Below are 10,676 nucleotides of genomic sequence, written 5' to 3' on the forward strand. Positions count from 1 at the left end.
CATTTGCAGAAGTTTAAGCACATTTGTTTCTATCAAATGAATTTGAATGCATGTTGCTGTGACATCACAGGATCATTTCTCATTTATCAGTGTGTCTGTTTCGGTATAAATGACAGAGCTGCTTAAAAAAATTGTTTTTAGTGTGTGACTTTCCCTTGTGGAAAATATGTTGAAAGGGGCTGAGGATGGAGCTGAGATTGTGAGAAACCAGGGGAGGGAGCATCCTCTGGGCAAATGTCATCTCATACCTGATAGCTGAGGATGTGCTGGGAGCCGGGAGGGAAGGATGCATTTCACAAGAAAAAAGAATCAATTGCAGGAGAATACGAGGACATCCTTGCTTGGCACTCTACCTGCTCATGTAAACAGACATGTTTCAAACTCAAGTAACAAGTAACTATCTCCCTACATGGCCACCTTCAGCCTCCCTTCCCCCTTACTAACAAATCTTATGGAAACAAACTCTTCCCAAAACGAGTCACTAGTTTCCTGAACAGTGAACTTTTCTCTTGCAAAGTCAACAAAGTCCTGCAGGAATTCTTGGAAAATCTCCAGAGATGTGCAGAAAGAAGCCAGTAATTTGTTGTCTATCATGGCATGCTTTCAGACACCCAGAGAAGCTACTGGGAGCTGAGGACGCTCTGCATGTCAGCAAGTCAGAGCTCCACTGCGGATTTTCTCAACATCATAGAGCTGGGTCATTTTAATTTACTGGCTTATTCTTTATACCCTCATTTCAGTGCTAGCTATCACTGCAAGAGGAAGACAAGGTGATTGAAACATCCAGTTTGGTTTATTAAACAGAACTGCTCTCCTCCACTGATGGGGAGGTCACCTTGCAGGTACCATAGGGTAGGAATGGGCACATACTGCTGACTAGCTGCTAGCTCGGCAGGTTTACACTCTAATTTCCCCCATGGTAATTTTCCTGGTTGCTATATCAAGCAGGATTTGCAGATCTACCAGCAAGTTCCTGATGCTGGACCAGCTGCAATGCAGAGGCTGAAACAGCTTTAGCCAACTTTGTTCAAGTCTTAGGGAAGCTGAGCATGGGGCACAAAGTCAATGCAGAGGACTGGCTCCACTTCTTGATGAATGTCTCCACTTCAGTTGCTGGTAATGAAAAACCTCTAAACCTGGCTTCTGTTACCATCAGAAAAATAGATTTAGTGGTATAGGTAAACTAGGACTTACTTCCACTTGGCCAGTTTCTTTTGCAAGGAGAAATGAAGCTGACAATGCCTGTTGACTTGCTTCTCTTGTGCTCTTATCCCACAGGCCACATTTAATTAGTATTCCAGGTCTAACTCCCTCTTTTTTCCACATTGAATTACCTGCTCCATTTTTGCTGCACAGCATTGAAACCAGCATGATACCCCCAGTCTGGGGTATCCAAATCCCAGTCTCTCATCTAGAGAGGTTTACTTTTGCTATAAGTCACCTGAGAGTGGAAGGTACCATGGGCTGGGGACAAGTTCCAGCACCAGAGAACTAATGGAAGAAGAGCTTTGGGAGAGCTGCTGCAAGCAGGGAGCACCCACAAAACAGGTCCGCTTCTGATGCTCCCAGGGCCACTGAGAGAGGAAAGGGAGGTGCAGCTTAGCTACAGCAGCCACATCTGTGCACCAGGAACACTGGAAAGGAAAGCCTCAGCCAGTAGAGGGAAATGATGGATTGACTGCTTCATGTCATGTCCCTGAGGCCAGCCACTGCCTGCTCCACACAACACTGGGGTCTCTCCTCCACCCTGCCCTGGCAGGCTGCCAGAAGACAAGGTGGGGGGAGAAGTGAGGAGAGGAACACACCACTGTAGGGAAGGAGGTGTATAAATAGTGCCTGTTTGGAAGGCCAGGTGTGTCCGTCCAACTCAAGCCAAGCATAACAGGAGGCAGCAAGGAGTGCGTCTTCCTCTCCAGACCTGGTTCCTGAAATTCATTTCCTCTCATGTGTTTCTGTTACTATGGGTGGGTGGATAGGGAGGGAGGAAGGAAGAAAAGAAAGCAAAAATCTTTGGTTTATTCTTGGATCTCACATCCCTGAGTCTTTATTTATTTACTTTGTACCTGCTCACTTGTTCATGGCTTGTCCTATGCATGTGCTCTGGCTGAGCCACTCAAAGCCCTTGTGTCGGCTGGATGGGGAGTTTTGCTCTGCTGTCTCCCACTCCATTTCCTCACCCTTTCTATCCCTGCTGCCAGGTGCCTGAGCTCCTCTGTCACCCCCACCACTGGACCTTTCACCAAACTGAATCAGCTCACCTTGGCAGAAGCCCTCTTTCGCTGGGTTAACAAACAAAACTGGTGCAGAGCGACTTCAGACAGGAAAAGCGGAGAGAGAGAGAGAGAGGAGGGGAGAGAGAGAGAGAAAGGGAGAGAGAGAAGGGGAGAGAGAGAGGGAGAGGGAGATAGTAGATGCTTGCGGCAAGAAAGGGGGAAACCATTGGAGGACAAAGAGTTGTCCTGTTTGCTGTATTGGTTCCCACTTTTGTGCATAACTTAACCAGCTGATATCTTGGCACATTGTTGTTTTCCAGGCTCTCAGGAGGCACATCAATTTCAAACACCACCTCTTCAGTCTGGAACAAAGCCTCAGTTCCCATGTACTTCAAGCTTTCTACTGCAAAGCTGGCCTCAGACTGAACTCTCTGACAGAGTGTATTTGGTCAGTGATATGTTCGTGTTTAGGGTCATTCCTTCTGCCAACCCGTTTAAGAGCATGGGAGGCTGCTGTGATGAGCCCCTTGGAAAACAAGGATGTGGCAACAGAAGGTTTCCCTTGTTACCCTGGAGGCAGACCTGGATATGGCAGATGCTCTCTCTGGATTCCTGGTCCTTCCGCATAAAGCCAGTGCTCATATCTGCTCACTCCGGGGAAAACACTGATGGCATCAGGGACCCTGGCAGCTAAACAGCCTGGCAGGAAACATTGTTTTGCTTACAGTGCTCAGGCAGCTGGTTTCTTGCAAGCATGGAGCAGGTGAACCATCCTGCTCCTGCCATTGCTCACCCATGGATATGGGACACATGCAGTTTTGAGCACTACGGACAGGAGGGGTGGAATGGAGGGATGTTGTTGCCAGCAGGGCTGAGGGGCCAAATCTTTATCCTTGTAATTTTGTGTTTGCTGACCAGTGTGCGCATCCCACACACAACCACCTTTGTGGCCACAGCCCTCGTGCCCACGTGGGTCCCCTCAGGGTGACCCCACTGTGTGGGGGAGCACAAGTCCATTGGCTGTGGCTGGGCACTGTCTCCTCCACACCATGTTCCTCTTGTCTCTGGGCGATAGGGCTTGTTCATGCTGGTCAAAACCCTGCCTCCCCTCCCGTCGAAAGTTTCTTCCACTTGCTTCCAAGCACAGCCTTGCTTCCACTTGATTTGCTCTCCTTTCTCTGCTCTCTCTTTCCTCCAGCCTTCTGAAATGGGAACATTATTTGAAAAACAGGCAGTGCAGAAGGAGGCCGTGCAGCACGGCAAGCGCCGTGTCATGCAAAATAAAAACTCCTGAGGAGGCGCTTCCGAGAGCCTTTGAAAGAAACTGGAGCACACATGTTCCTCTTCTCCCTCTGTTTCTGTCACATCTCTGTAATACAGTGGACATTTTCCTGTCTGCTCGGCAGGGCTGACAGTGTGTTGTCAGGACAGGGCTGTGTCCTAAATAGAAACTCGGCAGGTTCAGAAAGTTCCCTTCCTCTAATTGGAACCGACTCACGGAGGTGAAGAAAAGCTGCAAAATTGTTTTAAGCTATGAGCAATTATAACAGCCCTTACAGTGCCAGTGACACTAAGAGGATTTGTACTGGATTATACCTAACGTTAACATGATCTAATGCCACATGAATATCACAGCCTGCAGCAGGCCCAACTCTTGGAGTTGGGTTCCTTGTTCTTCAAAGTCTGCTGGGGTTTGTGGAAGGAGGGGAACAAAGCCACGCTGGCAGAATTTTGGTGCAATGTCATGTGTCATTTAAACATCACAAGTAGGCAGTGATAAAGTAAAAGCGGAAGGCAAAATGGGCTTTTTTATGTTGAGAGAAGTGTAGAGTTGCCTACAATGTAATATAACCTTAGCCAGCCAGCCTCCTACTATTCGGCATTTGCTCTGCTGGGGGAGGGACCACAGAGGTCTTGCAATAAGGTAACACGAGGGTGCCACAGTGGCCTCTGTGTCTGGGCCCATGACCAAACTGTGAATCCTTCTCCTATCTCCAGGCTGCATCATATTGTCTGATGCAGCTTTAAAAAGTGTTTGAAAAGAATCCTTCCTTTCATAGTGGTATGGAGAGACTTCCTCTGGTCCTGGCAGAAGAAAAAGGAAACTAATTGGGGTATGCCCTCATATGCAGAGATTTCAGTGAGATGAAGCTGTGGTGGAGCAGCCTGGTAGGACTGTATGCAGCTGGTCTTTAGGGAAGGATGGGAGGAAGGGACAGCATGGGAGCTGAGTCTGGGACCTGCTCTGCTACTGACTTATTATAGGGCTTGCAGGGAGTTGTTTAATGTCACTGTAGATAAGTTACTCAACCAGCAGTATTAAAGCAATAACATTTTGCTCTGTGGGAAGAGATGAAGAGAAACCTATACCAGTGTGAGGCACTCCAGCCCTAGAGCAACTGGGGAGGACAAAGATGGAAGCCAGGTAAAAGGAAAGGAAGTCATTGAGTGAAAAGAGACACAGGCTGACCTTGAAGGTTTCCTTTCTCGTCTTGGATTTTCCTAGTGAAATCAGCAGAGCCAACAAAAGTTCTCAACTTAAACTTCAGGTATGGCTGAAGGTCACAGAGTACAGATTGTTCTTGGGAACTACCCAAGATTTGCCTTGGAGCAGCAAGGGAGCCCCTGATCAAATGGCTGCAAAACTTTTCCTCAGCCTAGACTTAATGCATGGTAGAGGGAATTAATGGGGGTGAAAACTGCTTTATATCCAAAATGGGAAGCCTCTCCCTGCCAGTGCTAGTGAGCTCTGCAGTGCTGAGCGCTGCAGCAGAGGTGAGGAATGAGGCCAAGACATCAGAATTACACTGCTGTATATACTGCCTTTGAATTTGGCCCTGACAGTAGGCTAGGTCAGCAACGCTTCATACTAGCAACACAATTTGACTGATGAATGAAAGAATTTCATATCAGGCCCTGAGGAGATTTTATACCACTAATATATTATATTTATTTTTTGTCAAATAGAAGTATACCTATGCAATGTTGAATGTCATCCATCCCACTGAAATCCTCCCAGGGAGTGGGTTCAGACCCCAAACTGGCATATGACAAATACCAAGCTACAAACACAGAGAAGTGTGGCTCACATTGTCTGCTGCTTCCCAGTTCTACAGCCCATCTCACTACAAACTCCATGCACTGCATCTATCCCTGTTAAGCACTCTTCTGAAAGTTTAGCCAAAATGTCAAAAAACTATGAGCTAAAATAAGCACCAACAGGAAGATGGATTTAATTTAAAAAGTAATGTGTTACAAAGAGGCAGAAACAGCATAAAAGTTTAGAGATTTCAACCTTTGAACCCTCCAGTGGTGAAATACAATGATGTGGTTTTTTAAATGGGAACAGAGATATCCCATGATGAGTGATTCCAGGGGAACACCAGCAAATATTGTGGGGGACAATATAGGATCATGAGAACAAGAAATATTTTAAGGTTATATTACATTGTAGGCAAATCTACACTTTTCACAACTTAAAAAAGAAAACAAATAAAAACCCACCCTCTCTGAAATGCTGGGGCCAAAAGAGACACACAATTTACCCTGATTTTCAAAAGTCTTGTGGGAGTTGCAGGGTGGGTGCTTCATGCTTTCATTCTGCTCCATCAGTAGCTTCTCAGCCAGGTTTTCATTTTTGCAATGCAACCTGAAGACCCTCAGGAAGCAGAAAAAGGACCATTACAGTGAGGAGACAAAGAATGGAGGGGAGTCATGGGGTTGAGGAAAACTATGGGAGATGAGATGTGTTGGAAGATGTGCCACCAGCTCCTTGGTGGAGGGATGAATTTGACCCACTTCGAAGTTTCTCAGAACTAGTGCTAATATCTTGCTCTTGCAGTACTTAGGCAGCAATTATCACCTATAAAACAGGTGATAATGCAGATTTTCACATTCAGTCGGCCAGGTGCCAAGCTGGTAGAAATGGGTGGACTCTGGGCTCCACTAGAACTAGAGTGGTTCATGCCAGATGAAAATACTCTCCAGAATTTTTAAGACACCAATTAATCTTAGAATCAAAATAACGATAAGAAAGAGTGCACATTGATCCTTTCACTTGAACAGGAAATTTAAATTTGGAGATGTCTGAAGCTCCAGCTGATGAATTGTTGAGCTGTGAGAGGCCAGTAGCATGCAGCAACACACAGTGGCCTTTTCATAATATCCACAAAAAAAGTATTTCAGGAAAGAAACTGATGGAAAATTAAGATGACCTGGCAGAATATAGCAGCTGTTTTTCTGCCTGTGCCCTTCCATCTTGGCAGGATACTGTTTTCCTTCATTCTGTGAAATACTCAGATCAGTACAACACCGCTTTTTAAAATAGGACCCTAAAGATAATATCTACTAGTGTCTAAGAGGAAAAAAAAGATACCAGTTTGGGATTTTAAAGTGTCAAGAATTTTTTTTGTACAGGTACACAGAGCTGCCAGGTCAAAGAGCTGCCTTCCTGTAACCATAGTACAGCATATATTTCCCCAGTAACACACCAGCTGTTAGGTGAACCTTATAGCAAGGAATCAATAAAGTCAAGGCAATTTCCTTAACATGCCATCTGTAGGAGATTATGGAAGGGAGGTGGGAAAAGGGTTTTCCTTAGTGGCTAGTGATTTACTAAGGTTCAAATGAGGCAATATATAGTAAAATAAATTCAATCTGTGTTTTCTCTTCTTTCAATTTTAGAGGGGACTAAATGAAATGGAACTGTGTTGATTCTATCCGTTCAATATATCTTCGCTTTCTAATGACCAAGGTCATTTTTACCTTTATGAAAAAGAAACCTAATATAAAATACTCAGACTGAATAAACACATATTCACACTTTTTCAAAAGCCAGGTAGATGAGTGATATATTGTGTAATTCATTTCATGGCACACTGCTGAATGTTTTTTTATAGATAGTGTTTAACCTTGCCAATTTTGCTCTGAGATAATGACTCCTTTGAGGATAAAATCTCACATTTAACATTAGAAGAAGAAAGAACCCCCCACGCACCAAAATCTGCAGTATACAACAAATAACAGGGAAGTTACTTAGCCAGAAAGATAACGATTAGAGCAGTTTTCACTGCTGACTCTGTGATTAGCCGGTGGTTGTTATAATATTAATCAGAAATACAGTGATAACTGCTTAGACTAGGTTTTGATACAGCCAGTGAGCAATGACAAAATGCTTAGACATCTTACAATAATGTATTTCTGCCCTGGAAAGCAGCAAATAGATTCATAAAAATCCCCTATATTTAACACTGCAGCTATTCTTGGAGTGCGGAAGCGTTGTTTGTGTTTCTCTGGAGTTTATGATCAGGAATATTAATAGTGCCAGGGTCTCAAGAAAAGGATGCAAACCCTGGAAGACACCTCTGAAACCCTCAAGAGAGGGGCATGAATGGCAAAAGTCTGCAGGGTCAATGCGGTGTCTATTTGCTCTGTGAGCCCTGATGCTGCCCTAGAGACTGCTTTTGAGAGAGGAACAGTGCAGAAGGTCAGTGCAAAGTGAATTTTTACCTGAAGGGAGGAAAATATATGTATAAGCCCAGATTCATACTATTGTGCTGTAGGCATGTAGCCGAGGTGACTAAGTTTGGAGTGCTGTCAGCCCTTGGTTCCCACTATAGTCAAGGCAGGCACCTCTCGAGGGCACCTCAGCCCACCTGTGATGTGAATCACCCTCAGGAAAGCCTGTGTTTCACCCCAGCTGTTGCAAACCAAGTGCCTGATGTGCTGTGAGATGAATCCTGGCCCTGACATGTGAGTATGGGACAGGCTGGCTTTGGTTGAAAGCCTCCAGCCAAGAAAGAACCAAGCATACATCAAATGCTCATCTCAGTTACTTAAATGAAAGATTTCATTAACTTTTAAACATATTTCACTCTTGCCTCCACCCTTCCCTTTCAGGCACATGCTTGGGGCCATTACTGAAAGCAGTGTTCATTAGGTAAGACCCTGTCCTTACAGCATTTCCAATTCAACCAGAAACAAGTAGTACTGGGGTTTTGGAGGAGCTTGACTCTTCCTCTGAGGTTCCTCTGAAGGTTCCTCTGAACCTTCTTCTGAGGTTTTCACCTCAGATTTCACAGGCTACAAAAGATACTGGAAAACACTCAGTCAGGACCAAACTTGGGAATCTTGATCTAAACCCTCAAAGAAGCATTTTAACACACTTGTTCAGCTGAGATTTTTCCCTACCGTGATTGCCAGGTTTGGGCCAGAGGTGACCAGATGCAGTGGGGGGTACAAAAGCATTGTATTCCTTAAAGCCTGCTTTAAATTATGAAGGACATAATATGCAGCATGTGGCTTTGGAGAACTTTTTGCATGGAGACAAATTGTCCTGAAATGACAGAAGCAATATCCAGAAATTAATGTGGAGACTCTGCATTTCATTTTGTATTCATTTTTGCTTCCCCCTTATTGACACACCATATCAAATCCATCCAGAAGTAGCAACAGACTTCCAAAAATACATTGCAAATTAAAGTCCCCAAAAGACAAGTCTTGTCTAAAAATATCCCTTGAAGCCATCCATAAGGTCTCTGTCAAAATTTCTTTGTCTATAGAAGATTTATTTTCTTTAAGGAAATTTGTCTTTGCCCTTTTATTTTAATCTGTTTGACATAGGTTTTATTGCACAAAAAGATTTTAAGAGCACTTCATTTTGCTGCTACATAAATTGGAATCATAGGCTATTTTTCTTAAGTTTAGCGACCCCAACAGCAAAGACAGGAGTTCCTCTGGAACTGCTCACATGGAGCAAATAACTAGACCTTGATCTGATGAAAGCACTTAACGGCATGCTTATTTTTAACTCCATGAGTGCTGTCATTGAATTCAAAGGGATTGTTTGGATGTTTGAGTGAGTATTTAAGTGCATTGCTGGTCAGAGTGTCCTAATCCTTTAACTTGCTGTTGATTTCATCACACAGTGATGTCCAGGGAGTGAGGAAAGCAGCACTGCAACCATGGCTTGTTGAAATCACAGGAAGATATTTTTTACCACTTGGACCCTCCTCAGAGCCACAAAGGCTGTGGTTTGGATTTGTTTTGGTGGGTTTGGGTTTTTGATGGGTTCTTTCCCTTTCTAATTGAGATTAATTGGATTTTGAGGCTTATTTTCCCATTCCAGGGAAATACTACCTCAGCCATGTGAAATGGAGAAGACTCATCCTACCCCCTATAAAATGCCTGGAAAACACAACCAGGGAGCAATCAGGAAATAAACTGCCAAGCCCTGCAATTCTTCACTCTTGTGTCTAATCTCAAAATGAGGCTTAATTAGACCAACAGCAAACTCCTCACGGAGCGAAGATTACTTATCAGCTTAATTTGATACTTTCACAGACAGCTGACACATGGTTTCCTCCTCTTCCCCCTGCCTGTTCCTGCACTCAAGTTTAAATAGGGCTGAAGTGGTGCATAGGACTTCTGCTCTTCCTCGCTGCTGGACTAGGTTTCATCTCACATGGGAAAGAATTGGGGCTATCAGGCTCCAGGACCTGAGCTCACCAAGAGGAGATTGTTTTTCCTCAGAGCAGACCCATATGCCTTTTCCCTCCTAACAGATGTACTACCAGAAAAACAGATTGGTGAGATGGAGCTTGTTCCTTAAAGGTGAACTGAAATGCTTCTCTACCGTGTGTAAAAAACAAAGTCTGCTTCTTTGAACCACACACACTTTGTAGGGTGCATATTCAATGCAGCTGCACCATGATTATCCTTGGATACATGATGAGCCATATGAGAAAGAGATTTATGGGCACAATTTTTCAGAGCCACAGCAGCTCAGAATTATTGAGTTTCCCCATTGAGAGGCCACCTTAAGTCTGATGCAATTTAAACTACTCCATAGATCATGCTGGACATCCTCTAATATGTATCACCACAGCCTTACTGAACCTGATAGATGTTAGCTGGGGAAGAGGATGAGGTGTACCCCATTACATGTTATAAGTCTATTCTCTTCCACTGTGCCATGTCCCCAGCTGGTGCAGATCAGTGGAACTCTGGTGCAGTTAATGGGTTTTGCAACAGTTTTCACCATTTGAGCATCTGGGCAATCCTGCTTCTTGTGGCAGCTCAGAAGGTTTAGTCTTTTGTTTTTAACAACACCTTTGGGGTTTAATTCTCTGCTCTGCCAGGGACTGCAAGCTCGCTGTGACCCAAACTCAGCTTCCTGTGTGGGATCAGGTCTGCATCCCTACCTCTCAGGATACAGCCCTGACTGCAGGCTGCTCCCTGTCCTCAGATATGAACTGGAAAACCCTCAGCAGATCAGTGCCAAGTCCTGAAAATCAGGCTGTATGAGAGACTATGGTACAACTTCTCCACTCAGTAATGGACACTACACCAGAAGTATATCACAAATGTGTGGCTGTAGTATCGATCCCAAATAAGTCTAATACATGTCAGAGGGAGGTTTTCCCTATTTCTCTTAACACAGTTTTGAACTAGTTCAGGTGATGC

General features: G+C 44.4%; 1 long non-coding RNA gene across 1 annotated transcript; it reads left to right on the forward strand.

Annotated features, from left to right (window-relative positions):
* Positions 1–8,042: 8,042 nt before the first annotated feature.
* Positions 8,043–10,376, forward strand: LOC138105745 (uncharacterized). The gene is made up of 3 exons (XR_011148649.1): positions 8,043–8,151; positions 9,140–9,260; positions 9,340–10,376. It is a non-coding gene; the product is annotated as an uncharacterized lncRNA (long non-coding RNA).
* The last annotated feature ends 300 nt before the right edge of the window (positions 10,377–10,676 follow it).

This window comes from Aphelocoma coerulescens, chromosome 2 (assembly GCF_041296385.1).
Source record: "Aphelocoma coerulescens isolate FSJ_1873_10779 chromosome 2, UR_Acoe_1.0, whole genome shotgun sequence".
Classification (NCBI taxonomy): domain Eukaryota; kingdom Metazoa; phylum Chordata; class Aves; order Passeriformes; family Corvidae; genus Aphelocoma; species Aphelocoma coerulescens.